General features: G+C 40.5%; 1 long non-coding RNA gene across 1 annotated transcript; it reads left to right on the forward strand.

Annotated features, from left to right (window-relative positions):
* Window positions 1–7217: 7217 nt before the first annotated feature.
* LOC141954138 (uncharacterized) lies at window positions 7218–10808 on the forward strand. The gene is made up of 2 exons (XR_012632104.1): window positions 7218–7336; window positions 8808–10808. It is a non-coding gene; the product is annotated as an uncharacterized LOC141954138 (long non-coding RNA).
* The last annotated feature ends 1354 nt before the right edge of the window (window positions 10809–12162 follow it).

A 12162-nucleotide genomic window follows, 5' to 3' on the forward strand; every position in this document is an offset into this window, starting at 1 on the left:
ATTGACCTCTGTGTACTTGCAAAATCTAAAAAAACTCTGCTGCATTAGGTGGTGAATGCTGCTGGCTGTAGGTAGCTGATTTAAAGCCACAGTCACACTGTTGACTGCAGTGCAGCCCCCTCACCTCCCCTGGGGGCTCAGATACACACTGAAAAAACTCCCCAAGGAATTACAGACTGTAAGCTTGAGGTGCAAGGTGCTCCAAGTAGTGAACACATTAAAATGCTCTACCAAGAGGAGAGAGAAAGGAAAGAAATGTGATGTATTAGTCATATCATTTATTACACTGAGAAAAGGCATGTTGGTTCTTCCAGGATGAGGCAAAATGTAGGAACTAGAATAGTATAAAAATAGAATAGAATAGAATAGAATAGAATAGAATAGAATAGAATAGAATAGAATAGAATAGAATAGAATAGAATAGAATAGAATAGAATAGAATAGAATAACAATGACCTAGGCAATAAATAATTACTAGCAAGAGAAGACAAATTTGGATATAATCAGACAAAAAGAAAATTTGTCATGGATGTACTCAAAAAAAGTAGTATCTTTCAAACATCTGTAAATGCTGAAACGGTGCAATATATACATATACATACATATGCATATGCATATACATACACATACACATACAGATACCCATACCCATACCCATATATGTATGTATTTCCTGCTTGTCACTAGCTTTAATAAAGACGTGAGGCTCCTGGCACATGACATGGCATGTTCTAGTGTATCCCAGCTTCTTGACAAAGGGCAGTTACTGTTTCCTCTTACAGCACAGCGCATTTTCAGGCACTGTGGTACTTTTATTTGCATCCAGCACTGGAACCCTGGGGAGAAACTGCTCCTGCTGCCTGCACGTGGTGAGTGATGAATAAGAAATGGGGCACACAGATCTTTGTTTCATTTTCTTGAACGAGCTAGAAATAGTCAAAAAAAAAAAATCACCTTTTGGAACTTTTGCAATAGACTCGTTTGATGGAGAGGGTCAGGTCTGAAAACAAACTGTTGCAAGGGAGGAAGTAAACTGGATGGGATTGTCTGCTCCAGTGCAAACACAGATGCATTTGCTGCCAGCAGACAAGGGCATGGTTGTATAAACAGCGCAGTGTAGGCACTCCCAGAGTAACTTTTGCTGTATCTGGAAAGGAGGGGAGCTGTAAGCCCAGAGGTAGATAGCAATCCACAGGATAAATATCTGGTCACCATATGACTCAAGCCAGTATCAACCACGATTGCATATACAGTGCAATCTCCCTTTGCTTTTAAAGTGCAGAAAAAAAGCCTGTGACCAATGTATGGCAGAAGCTCACAAAGTGATTTAAAATCAAATCAAAACAAAATTCCACTGGAATGCTGAAAGCTTCATACCTCAATAAGGACAATTTCCGTGGCAAATACTATTTTCCCACTGAAGCCACTTGGTGGGTACAAAATATGTTAAGATGCCAGAAATTCTTCTTTTACCCTGGGAAAAAGCTTTTTATTTTCACTATCCCAGAGCTTAAAAATGGCCCAAGTACTTCTTCCCTGAAATCTTCAAAAACCCAAACAAACTCAACTCTAAGTCAAAGAAAAGCCATGGAAAAAATTAGCCTGAAAAAAATTAAGGTTTCAGAAAGTTACGAGTATATTAAAGCAAGAGCTAAAAATGAATCTCCCGATGGTATCATCTGTCAGGATATAAAACATATATAATATATTATTTGTGTCTTTTTATTTACGTTATAAGTAGAGTGATTACCATCATTACAGACCTCTTTGCAGATTGAGCTATCATGAATCTGACATTCTGCTCTGCTATTAATTTGTTAGCTATGAATCACCTACAAGAGTAAGAATTTTTCTTCTTATTTCTCCAGTTCTTAACCCTAAGCACTCTCTCCCAGAACAAATTTCTCCCATTCCACCTTACTCCTATTTCCTCCACATACACATATCACATTTTCTGTGGTTGGATTAGTTCTGCAGTCCTTACTCAAATAGTTGTTCGTCTGAAGACAAAAGTTAAAAGTAAACTGGGCTGAGTTTAAAAGTAAACTAGCTTTGATTCTCCTGGCTTTGGTTTTATGTACGTTGTTCTAAATATCTACACTCCCTGTAAATGCTTTGCTCTGCTGAAGACCATGTCAAATCCATAAAAAGCCATGTTTTTATCTTGGGCCTGGGAAATATTTAACAGTTTCAGACTTTAACACATAATTAACTTCTAAATGGCACATTTCATAACTTTGCTGGAATAAACGGAGCAGGCTTTATATGGTCCTTCTCTGGGCGGAATGGCAGAAGTTGCCGTTCTTGACAGTGTAAAATTTTGCAACACAAGTTATAGACAACTTTTATATCATGAATCTTCATGTGATTCTATATGGCTTCTGTCTTACATTTAAAGCACTCAAATGGCACTAAATATGCAGTTTTTTAAAACCCATGTGTTTCATATGACTATCTTCCAGATATTAAAAAAAATTATTTAAAAAACTTTAGTCATCAACAAAGAATACAAATTCATTGCAACTGCAGGAATTATAAATGAGCCATCTTAGTAATTTTTGGTGGGTTTTATAAATCACAGAAGCTGAATTAGTGATTTTGTTCACACTCAGTATATTTTCAAATTCTTCTGTTAATCTCATGCCACTAGACAATCGACTAACAGTTATTTTACACCAAACTACCACTGTTGTTATGTGTGTAGATCTCTACTACTCATAGGGCACACCTGTAAGCTTTGAGAGTCTAGTCTTAGAGGACAGAGAGGATTCAAATTTTATTTTTATTATAATTCCGTTTTCATTTGGTCATAACAACCCAAAACCCACAAACGGAAGTTTTATAGGTGTGATCAGAGAAAGAAAACTACATGTTTGAAAGTATGAGCAAGCTCTTTCGCAGGTCTAGAATCAAAGGGTTAATTTCTTCTCTCCCCTCCTCAAAAGATAAAAGACACTAAACTTCCTATTTCTTGTTGCAAAATGCTGTATGGGTCTGTTGGGTAATTCAACTCTTAATACTCAGAAGGTGGCAATTTTATATCAGTTTTACCACATTATTATGCTGATTACTTCAAGTCAGCAGTACTGCCTTGAACTGGTCTGAAATTGAGGGCCCACAGACTCCTAATTTGATGAGAGCAAAAATAACCTGACAAAGGGACAAACTAAATGTCGGGAACAGGTCTCTTGCTGAGATCCATTTCAGAAGTGTGGTACACCCAAAGTAATACCTCTCGATGGTGAGTTTTTAGGCAGAGGGGAAAAAGGAACCAGTTCAGCCTACTTCTTCTGCAGAGTCAAATACAGCTCATCCACTAGGACTGGAGAATGGCAGGATCATCCTCAACTGCCTCTGAGCAAGCACTGGTGCCTGGCACAGGTTAAGAGAGCTTCCAGCATGGTTAGCGGCACGACAAACTCTTTCCCCACTGAGCAGGGTTTCAGCCCAGCAGAGAATCTGGACCTGCGAACCCAGCACAGTCTGTGCACAATGCAAAATCCACAGCAAGCTCTGTTAGGGGTATTATTAGACCTGATAATGAACTGTGGGATTTCCCTCTAAGCGTAACTGTGCATTGAGTATGTGGGGTGGATGGGTGTGTGGATGAAAGGCATTATTGTGAGCTTGGAAATAAGGAGGAAGCAAGTAGAAAGAAAAAAAAATTCCTTAGAAACAGTCTAAAATATTTATATGAGCTCGGTTTCGTGTGTCTTACATTTCATCTGTAATCTCTTCTTTCTGGAGTGACTGTGTCAGAGTGAGGATTTTTAAAGGTCAGAATTACATTTAAAATCCTGTGTCCAAGCCTTGTGCTGCCATCTCCTGAAAATTCATGTTTGCCCTTTACAGGAGATTTGTAGTGACACTCCTAGCATATCATAGTGCACCATAAGAACAGATGAGGCCGCTCTGTAAAGCACTGCATTAAAAAAAGTACAAGGTGATTGACTCATTCATGGCCCGTGGCTGTATGAATGCTTGCAAAATTGCTTCCTGACAGTGTTCTAGCACCTTTACCATAGAAACAAAAGGTAGCGTGGTGAGCAAAGCTGTCCCTCAAGAGTCTCATAAAATGAAAACATAGCTGTGAAAATGCATATGCAAAAGCAGTGTTTGTAAAGAGTTACATTATTACACCTCTGCAATCACCCCTCTTTGTACACCAAACTTTTGTGAAACTATGGAATAATTCAGAAGCAGAGTAAGTGCTTTTAAACAAATTATTGAAACTACAAGTGCTATGTCCAAATTACTATGGAGTTTGGGTTTGTTTTAATGAAAATGTCTTTTGTTTACCTAATTTTATGTAGTTCCCAGTACTCTTTTGTGGTGGCCATACCATCATTTTATACTCCTATGAAGGTGGCAACATAATACTGCCTGCACTATAAAATGCCCTCAGCGACTCAGACCATGTCCACAGCATGCTGGCAGACATGATGGTGTAATCCAGCTGGCTGAAGTCGCAGCAGTTGCACCCTCTTACCCCAAACCTGAGCTGCCTACTAGCCCCAGGTTGTAAGACCAGAAGTTTGTCCTTTTGCCTGTTAATGGGCATGTAGAAAAGGGATGTACAACTCTGCATCTTCAGACTTGCCCGTTTCTAGCCGGCTAGCTGATGTATCCACAGTGGCAAAATGAGCCTCCACTAACCATCATGTTACTTGCCCAGGCCCTGAAGCCCATGTTGCCGCAGCTTCGTGCAGCTGTTCCTCAGCCAGATGGATTACGCCATCACATCTGTCGAGCACAGTGTGGACGTGGCCTGAATTGCTGTGGGCATTTTACGGCGCAGGCAGCATGATGCTCCTATCTTCATAGGAGTATAAAATGATGGCATGGCCAGCACAAAGCAGTGCTGGAAACTACTTCAAAACACAAGACCTTTTTCACTAAAACAAGCCCGGACTCTGTAATAGTTTGGAGATGGTACTTGTAGTTTCAGTAATTTGAATATAGGAATTGCAAGTAGAAATCCATCCAATTATAAAAAATCATGCAATTATAACAGTCAGTGGTCACTGATGTTATCTGCACCGCGGGTAAATATGGCAAGAATGTCTTGTGGCCAATATTTCTACTATTTGATGACCACATGAGTATTTTTGGTTAGCTGTTACTATTTCCTTGACTCATTCCCAAAAGGCACTGAAACATCACAGTCTTATCACTCAGACAGCAGTAACTGCAACCGTCTTTAAATCAGTTTTGCAAACCTGCATTCAGAGCATCTCCTACCAGAAGGGTGTGCACTCTGTGTCTTGCCAACTTGAAGTCCCCCCCTTTCGTTTGACATGAGCCATGCAATTCAGTCTTTCATTCGGGCTTGTTGAGACTGGACCGAGTCCGAGCAGGAGCCGTCTGCAATGTACTGGAGGTAACGCCACACCATGGGAAAATTAGGAAAGAAAGATTTGTCTTGTGCAGTGGGGGAGATGATCAGCTATTAGCCACCATTCTTCTCATCTGGGTGGAGGTTTTAATCCCCCCACCCCAGCCCCAGCAGCAGGCAGATCATTTCACAGCAGTCACCTCTCTAGCGTCTATGGGTACGTGCTGGGGTGCCTTGTACGTCTGAGCACTCGCTTTGTTACTGTCTTTTTTCATGTCCTGATCAGACTATTGCAAAACCCCATACTCAGACTCCCCAAAATGAGTCATGTCTGCCGGCATGGATGTCTGCAAGATGTCTCTGCACAGAGCAGAGCTGTGTGGGAAGCATGGGAGACCACCCTAGCACAGCACAACAGCTTATTTATTAGAGAGAACATCTTAGTGAAACAGAGAGGGGCTAACGGGTCTGCACTGCCTGTTGATTAGCTTCCAGGTAAAATGTGATGGGTTCATTGTGACCCCCAAAGGCCTACATGCAGGCCTGGCTGCCACGGGGGCTGCCCCCCTGTGAAATATGTTCCTCCTCACATCTTCAGAGAGTTGAAGCTCTGCTCTTGAAGGGTAATCCTCCAGAGAGACTTGGGGCACTGGAACATGATCTGCTCCACACCTCTGGGACCCCAGCCTTTCCTCGCTTATGGCATATTCTGATTTGTCTGATTTTAGACCCACCATCTGTGAGACTTTTCCTGTACATCGAATCCTACGCTGGGAGAAGGAGCTGCATTATTCATACATAGTTTCAAAACTATGGGTAAACTGGATGGTTTCTTGCTCCCATAGATGTATGACTTCATCCTCTCTATCTTCCCAACTTCATGTAATAACATGGATAGATTTATAAGATGATCCTCTTTGCTTCAGAGGCAGATCCATGCTGCCTTATCACCAGCTGAACAAGAATTCCTTCTTTATCACCTGCTAAGTGGAAGCATCAGTGTGTGTTGAAGTGGAGAAGCTATGTGGTATCTCTTGGTTTCTACCTGTCAGTAAAGTAACTGCATTTAGTTTCAATAACTTGGCTTTTCTTAATCTGTTCTTTCATTTCTTGTTATTTAAACAAGCAAAAAAATGGGCTGGTATGGCAAAATTCAAACACTCGAAAGCATAGTAGACTAATACAATAATGTCTCAATATTGAACAAGTGAAAAATATTTTCCACTCAGTGACTCCTGAGCCTTCCACAGGACAGTTACCCGGGCAATTTACTCAGATTATTCATGACGAAGTTGTGATTAGCAGTGTACTATATTAATTGCTGAAACCCTCTGGTTTGCTGCTATTGTCCATAAAGGATAAAAATATCTTAGGCATCCCAGTCCATTTCAAGCCCTACAATTTACACTCACTAAATTACTAGGACCAAAACTATATTCAGAAATTGTACCATCCTACCTCATGTGCTTCCTCACTCTGTCTCCTAGCATCTCTTTCCAAGCCTGTATTGGACAATTACCTTACATGCAGAAAATAACATCCGTAAGACTTATCTTGATTTTTTTAATGTTTATTCACCTGTCATTGCTCAAAAAACAAATTACAAAGCTATGTACAAACTTATATTGAGAAATGGTAATGCAAATTTACACATCTTCCACACTCAATAGCTGTTTCTAGTAGTCTGCCTTTATCCTTAGGATTTAATTAAATCTCTCACAGAAAACAGAATTTGCTAGTACTTGACCTTTGTTTTCAGAGCCCCAAAACACAAAAGGCATTTAGAATCAATGACAATGCACAAAACACAATACACTCCACTTAGTGCTCAGGGCAACACAATGCTCATCCTTTATATGGAGAGACCCTGGGTTAAAAAAGGATGAAAACTAAGCCACATATTCTTTTCTAGGTCGTCTCCTGAAGAATCACGACTGCTGCTTCAAGCTGATTATACTTTATGCAGACCACCAGGACACGATGCTCAGCTCTACCGCTCAAGTAATCTTTTTCTCACTATATAAACTATATCGCCCTCCACTCTTTATTTGCCTTCACTGGCTTCCTTCCTGCCTCTTAACTCCTTACTTCAAGCTCCTCACCCTCTGCTTAAAGACCAAACATAATCTCCCAGCTCCTATTTCTGCTCCCGCTTCCCCTTCCTCCCACAGCCTGCTTTTCTCCAGCAGCCTCTCCATTTTTGTTTCCCAGCTGGTCTCTCCTGCATCCCTTTAGCTTCTCTTTACACCACTTATATGGCTTTCCTATGTGGCTTTTCCCAGAGATACTTCACACTTTTTCTTTCTTTTCTCACACCAACTTCCTGCTGGTTTTTTTTTTCTTCTTCTTCACTTTGGTGTTAATGGTAAAGATTAGGCAGATTTGTGATGAATAGTCACTAAAGAGAAAGTAAGTAAAGTTTTAATTCTTGCAAAACTCATTGAAACTGATGTGAAAATTAACACTCTCAGCTAAAACAAAAACTGGTAGAAAGCTAATTAAGGGAAAGCATGATGTTAAATGGCCTTCAACTGTGTAGAAATGGTTGCTGAAAGAAAAGGTGCAGAGAATAATTTTGCTTCTAGTCATGTTAGCAAGGGACAGTAAGCCACGTGTTAAATATATTCCTTGAATTAGGAGCAGTTTCAAGTCTGAAACTCTTCTTAGTCCTTTCAGGGAAGCCCATAGTAGGAGAAAGGTGTGCTCTTCCTATCATGCCAGCCAGGCAGGCCTGTAACATTTCCTCCTGTTACTCTTATAGTCATTTACCATCCCACAAGCCACAAGGAAGCCCAGTTACAGCTTCTTTCCCACCCAGAGGCAGGCTACACCTCTCCCTGTTATTCATGCAGCTGAGAAAAGCTCATCTGCTTCCCTGAGCAAGAAAGTGTCTTCCCTGAGACTCCAAGAGCAGCGTCGCTCAGCACAGCTCACAGCCCCAGGGTTCACAGCCTGGATTTTAGTTTAACTAGAACCTGGGCAGATACAAGCTAATATCTTTGAGGGAAATACTTGAAATAATTTAAATTATATTGTAATTGATGTTTTTGACACCAGTACCCTGCAGAAGGGTCATCAGGTTTGCTTTGGCATTTTCAGACTCCCAGAAATATTGGTCATGATTTACACTAACAAGGGTCCTCCTATATTTATGGCTTCCAGGATGCCTGGTTCTGGCCCATATGATACAGATCACATATTTTGAAACCTTCTGTAAGAAAAGCAGAAGGTGTCCACAATTTATGAAAGCAAGGAAGACTGAGGGAGTTGCACTCCACAGACAGGGTGACACTGGTCCCATTTCCATCCTCTTTGTTGGTTAAACTGGAAAAGACTATTTTTTGCAGAACAGATGATACTTGTAGGTCATTTTTCCCATATCAGTCCCAAATCAAATTCCCACAATCTCCACACAAAATCTGAGGATTTGCCATGGCCTTATATATAAGTCTCTCTCTCTCTCTCTCTCTAGGATGAAATCCACCTCTGCCTCTGCTGGGGCCTCTCCAGCAGCTCCGCTGGCAGGAGCTGCTGCGAGGATGTGTGAATCACTAAGGTGTTCCCAATTTCTGTAGGCTGTTTTACCAGCTGCCAGGCAAGTTGCATTGCTACAACCCCCTGCCTCGGGGACTCTCTCTTGCTCGTGGCCCTTTGCCGGGCTCTGCACAAGCAGGGGCCTGATTCCGCAGACGGATGGAGGAGGGAAAGGCAGATGTTCTCCCGAAGGAAAAAAAACAAAGCTTGAACTCAAGACACATCCCGTACCATGACTGCACATGCCTACAGAAAATGCTCCACGTTACTCTGCTACAGAAGCTGCCTCTCTGGGGTTTGCCTTTCCTTTGATTTTCCTACAACCAGAAATAGCAAATAGCAAGTTGGAAATCAAAACTTATACCCACCCCTGAAGCCCTCTGCATTCAACAGAAAGCAGTAAAAGGCTGTTTTTCTCCAGCATTTTTACAGTAATCCATTAAGCTATTTCCAGATTGCTTGAACCAAGAATAGCCAGAGAATGTCAAGTTCTCCAGTACATGACTGTACCCTTCATTTCTCTGTGAGATACATTTCCAGGCAAGTATACAGGCCTTGACAACTACATCAAATGCTCAGATCAAGAAAAGTTATGTCCAAGAGGTAGATAATTTCCCCCCCGCCGAGTCCAGAAACAGGCAATATTCTACAACCCAGCTCCTCCGCTTCTTCCCATCACATACGCCAGTCACCATTGTTTTCGTTATTCTGTCTTTGTCCAGAGTTTTGACCTCTGATTGACTTTGAAGTTTACATACGAAGAAAAACAGTCAGGCAGCTGCTAAAACAAGCGAGGAGAGATCAAACGGTTCCGAAAGAATTAAAAACAAACAACTTTTATCTTTTTCTTTTGTGTTTACCAATACATTAACAGATCCAGATAGATGGAGAGATACACAAATGCACATACATATATTTAAATAACATTAAAAAATTACGTTAAAAGAGCATTGTTTAGATTAGCGCAGCTGAACATTGAAGGATGAGGAAATTAGGAAAATTAGGAAATACCAGATTAAGATTGCTATGCTAATTTATTTCTGCCACTGGGTGTGATTATCCTGTGTTGTACAGAATGAGGCATGCATCCTGTGGGAAAGTCTAAAATATGACTGTGTCATGGAAGGGTTTGTAAGAAAACATATGCACATGGGCAGGGACAAAAGAAGATTACCCAGAGAGTCTTAAATCTGCCGTTTTCTAATGTATCAGGAACTGATGCTGTAGCTTAAATGACACTAATGACTAGGGCACAGGGAATCAGATGTCCTAGCTTGTTTTCTAGGGAGAAAAAACTAGAGGACAGTAGCCTTCTGCGACATGTATAGAAAAGCACAGATTCTTGCCTTTTATTCAGTAACACATGCTGTCATTGCAGGCATTTATTTTGTCAACTTTTGAGTGGAGGTATGATGTCAGGCATAAGTAGGAGTGATTTGATCCAGATCTTGGAGCTGGAAGACTGATTATTAGAAATCAGGTTTTGTTTCCTCTACCTTACTAAACCTTCCTATCCCTCTTCTCTATTAAATCTGATCCAGAAATTTCATCCTGCTTTTGCTGTACAGTTTCTTCTAATGCTCCATTGCCTGTTACTGTTTTAGTGTCAGTGAGAACTCAGGTCCTTAAAACGATGATGTTGTCCAACTACTATATTGGCAGACTGCCTTGGCCTTTCCTGAAGAAACGAACAAGAGAAATGTTGCCATTTCAATGAATCTCACACAGAAATTCACAGAACACAGGAAAAATTTTGTCTCTGAGATGAATGACTTTGACTTAACAAAGGCCTGCCGAAAACAACAGAGATGTTAAACTTCCCAAAAGATGTCAAATTTCCCAAATACCTAAAAAAATATTTCTACAGATATCATACAAGTATGACTAATAATCTAAACCAGAATGTTTTTATTGAAAATAAAGCTCTACTTGCTTCCTTAGAAGTTTCCTTTTTTTGATTTAATAAGATTACCCTGGCCTGTATAATCTGAACTCTAAAGTGCTCTGTAACTTGGGACAGAGGCAAACCTGTCTGTGTGCTCTCCTGCCCCTTGAAATTGCTTATAGAGTTAAGATATAAATTTCCACAGTCAGCTAATTCAAATCTGCTTTCTTAAATGCTTAAATAGTGCTAAATTATAGGATGCAAATCCTACCAAATGACAACTCTCTGCGTGTCATATTGCCTCTCTGCCACAGATAAGCCATTGTCTCTCATATAGGCCATAAACTATAAAAAGGGCCAGTACATTTTCCTGTGGGTTTTTTAATGCTGAATTTCACAGAATGTTAAGATAGGCTTTGTAGAGCAGAGTATCACTATAAACAGAAGTAGAATTATCTTTTCAGTATTAGCTTCACAGCTGAAGCAGTTTGTGTACAGCTATCTTCTCCATCTATCCCTTGGGCATAAAGGCAGTGAAAGAATTCCTAAAGAAGGAAAGGAAATTGCGTTGGTCAAGATCAAATTGCAAGCATGCATAATTTGATATACTAATGACTGTCCACCAGATATTGCTGCAGGAGACTTGCCAAGATGTTAGTTGTCCCAAGCACTGGAGTTTGATGCTTAACAAACGTCTCCTCAGTTTCATTGTGGAATGAAAGTTATGACAGCTGCAAAGACTGCTTGTCTTAGCTGAATGTGCAATAGTGAGTAGCACTGAGAGAAATTAAAATCTCATCTGCTTGCAAGTAGTAGCTATTGGTAGGATTGCTGCAGAGATAGGAAGCGTAACTCCATAGCTTCCATATGTGGAGTTAGTACAAGGCTCCAAGGTTAACTGCGGCTTGAAACTAACTCAGACTCTAGAGGAGCATGTAATTTTGTATAACTCTTTCCAGTTTTGAAAATGTCAGGTTGCATCATGGAGACAGTCTCACGTAACACAGTGAAGTCCTCCTTGTGTAAAACAACTCAAAGGCTGTGTTTCACAGTCTTTGCATGGAAGTCTGCAAGTTGCAAACCTTGCATCTTGCAAGTTACAAGATGTCATTTGTCACCTCTCAACTCCAGATGTAAGAGCCAACAAATGAAAGGCGACTTTGTTTACTGTTTTCTGAAGCAAAGAGGTCAGTCAACAGTTCATTAAAAAGACTTAAGCTACTCGCAAGCATAGAAGACTCTTCTCATCTGACTTCTACTAAGCAAGCCTGCTATTCATCACCCCAGTGCTGAGTAGCGTACACAATGAGAAGAAATATTTCTCCATATAGGACAGAAAATTTTCTCTCTTTGATAGTTAGCATTTCTTCCCAGATATTAAGAAAATTCTGACCACACTAATTGCTAT

Source organism: Strix uralensis, chromosome 1 (genome assembly GCF_047716275.1).
Source record: "Strix uralensis isolate ZFMK-TIS-50842 chromosome 1, bStrUra1, whole genome shotgun sequence".
Lineage (NCBI taxonomy): Eukaryota > Metazoa > Chordata > Aves > Strigiformes > Strigidae > Strix > Strix uralensis.